Here is a 3,103-nt window from a genome sequence, read left to right on the forward strand (position 1 = left end):
TGAGTGTCATATTGTATGCTCATAAGCATATGGCTACTTCTCCTAGAGATGATGAGTGCAGACGCGCACAGTATGATGATGAGTGTGGATGCACACAGTATGACGAGCAGGGTGTTCATGAGGTGCATGACACTATGGGGTTTCGTTGACCTCCGAACATCGCTACAAATTAGCTTGACTAGAGGGTCTAAGGGGTGTGCGAGCGCCCTGGAGATTCACACTTGCACGTGTGGGTTGTGTGTAGGGAAGTACTACACATCCAATTTGTTCGAAACTAGAGGCCACCCCTAGATGAGCTAGAGATAGGTCTCTTGGTGTGCTTCTCATTTCCACAAAATAAAGTAGTTCTCTCCTTACTTATAAATGCCTTTAGCCCTTCCCACCTAAATTCAAAGAAAAAAAATTGCTTTACCAAAAATTAAGAATTTAAACATCCTTACTTTTTGTTTTTTGTTTTTTTTTAAAGGAAACAGTTGACTTAGGCTTATGTTTATGTCGGTAACCATAAATCACTCCAAAAAAGAAATTACTCAAGCTTATTAATCCAGGCGTGGGTTCCTTTGGTTGAACAAATAAGATCCACCTATAAAAAAAAAAAGTCAAACATAAATCTAAGAGAATATTACAATTTTATCACTTCAAAATATTCCTTGTTTTTGTTTGAAGGAAAAAAAACACTTACTTGACCGCTATAGACCGTCACATTAACACCTTTAGCCAGTAACTCATCAACCTTTTTGAAAAAATAAAAGTATTAGAAAATAATTGAATGTTATAGTATGAAGCAAAAATTAATCCACAAATAAAACTATTAAAAATAGTTTGGTTAAAAAATACACCTCTTTGATTCTTGGCTTCATAAAATCTCCCGTAAAAAATTGGAAGACTAGGTCCGATTAACCTCCCCATCTGTACATTCAAAATTTTTAGTTTAGTTTTTTAGGCTAAAATGGTAGGATTTAATCTCCAAATTTAGATAATTAATTTAATTTTTATGTCTTAAGAATTTTCAATTATAACCCGAATAGTTTTAATGATTATAATTTTATTTAAAGAAATAGGGTTTATTGGTACGTACGTGACATTTAGTGGGATAATAGTGAGTTTTTGCTTAATTGGACCATTCATCAAAGCTTCCAAGTCTCCTGTAGCTCCGGGTTTGTAGACATTCAAACTAAGATATGGAGAGTTCTTTCTTACTTCAAGTGAATCAATCCTATTTGATTCCACACTATTTTTTGTCGTAGTCGCGGCTAATGAGTCCATTTCAAAATCTAACATGAAGTTATAGAAATCCTGCAAAAACGAATCGTTATAATGTATCGATAATCATTTCGTTTTATGTCTTTTTGAACTAATGTTCGTTCTCTCGAGAAAAATAAAATATTTTTTGAAAACTGGATTTAGATTTTAAAAACATGTTTTCTAAGTGGATGATAAAATAAAAGAATTTGTAGGTCAAAATAGTTTTTATAAACTTAAAAAATTAAATGGTTATGAATGAAGCCTAAATTACCAATTTAGAAAAGTTCTAAATTTTAAATTATACGTCTAATATATCATAAATTTTGATTTTCTTTTTAGAAATTTTTTTTAGAGGGTTTTATAAGTTTACTAATTTAAAAGATAACTTAATAAACAAAAAAAAAAAATAATAATAAAAATAAAGACTTCGTATACCTATATTTAGTTAATATAAATTTAAACTTAAATTTCATTGGTTTGGAAGGATTTTGTTAAAATAATAGTAGTAATAATAATAATAACAAAACGTACCACGTGGTTGCTATTGGAGAAAATTAATCCCTCAAGATCATTCCATGAAAGAGTTGCATTTTCGTACAACGTGTTTTTAATTTGCTGCTTGATCATCAACGCTAAACTGATTTTCAAAAGACAACTTTTGTTACATATAACTTTTAAATTTATAGAATATATTTCACTTCTTTATTCATGTTTATATTAAAAAAAAATGAAAAATATTAACCTATTTGATTCTTGCAGCGTCTTGTCGTCAATTCGTGAGAGATCTTTGAGAAGAGGACCCCAAGAAGACTGTAAAATTTTAGACAAAGATTATTGTGTTAAGGATAAATAATAAAAGAATACTCCTGAAATATGAGGTTGGTTTCGGTTATACTCTCGAGCTCTGAGATATTTCATTTTAACACTTCGATCAGGATATAATTGAAATCAACTTCATAGTTTAGTAGTATTCTTTTCGTTTATCATTCTGAAAACGAAAATTTCAAAAAAATTGATAAAATTTTTGGATGAGATTGAGATAATGAGAATATGAACGGTGTAATCTTCTAGAGACATCCAACTGTTTCCTAGAGCAACTCCTGGCAAACAAAATCGAGAGTCGTGTATTTAAATTATTGATTCTATATTATTCAATGGGATCATTTTAAACAAATCAAAGTTATAATATGATTTTTTTTTTTACGTATAAAAAAAAGGTTATAATTCATCATTTATATTTGAAATTTTTTATTAAAAAAAAAGTAAAAATAAAAGTACCTCCGAGATTAAGGGTCAAATTGCCAGCTTGGATGGCCCGAAGAAGGGACAAAGCCAGAGTGACGGCAAATTTGCCACCGTAAGACTCCGCAAAGATGTACAAAGGAGCGTTTCGTAGGCCGACAGTGTCGTTCGAAACCTCAACCAGCAAAGTCGTCATGTCGATCGCCGTCTCCACATCGCCTTTCGCAAATTCACCTCCACTCTCCACATAGCTATATCCAGTCCCGACCGGATTATCCTGTTTTTTTTATGTTAAAATCATAAATTTAGTAAAAAAAAAAATTAGAATTTAAGGTTAAAATGATGAAAATTAAAAGGAAAAGGAGTTGACCACAAACAAGAGGTCTGCTTTTTTCAGCCATGTTGAGTTTCTCGGCTCCAAGTTCGAGTTCAATGGCCCGATTTCTAGGAAGTTCCCAAACCCAGTTCCCGAGCCACCCTGTTTTTCAATATTTGAGCCATTTTCTTACAAAATACTCAAAATTTATAAATAAATCATTGGAAAAGATCGGCAGCTCACCGGTCCGCCCTGCAACCAGAGAATGGTCGGCCATGGCTTGGAACCGACGTCCACTCT

At 32.1% G+C, this 3,103-nt stretch overlaps 1 pseudogene; it reads right to left on the minus strand.

The window, feature by feature from the left end:
• Positions 1-274: 274 nt before the first annotated feature.
• On the minus strand, positions 275-3,101 carry LOC111474434 (annotated as a pseudogene).
• Between the last annotated feature and the right edge of the window lie 2 nt (positions 3,102-3,103).

Source organism: Cucurbita maxima, unplaced genomic scaffold (assembly GCF_002738345.1).
Source record: "Cucurbita maxima cultivar Rimu unplaced genomic scaffold, Cmax_1.0 Cma_Scf00370, whole genome shotgun sequence".
Classification (NCBI taxonomy): domain Eukaryota; kingdom Viridiplantae; phylum Streptophyta; class Magnoliopsida; order Cucurbitales; family Cucurbitaceae; genus Cucurbita; species Cucurbita maxima.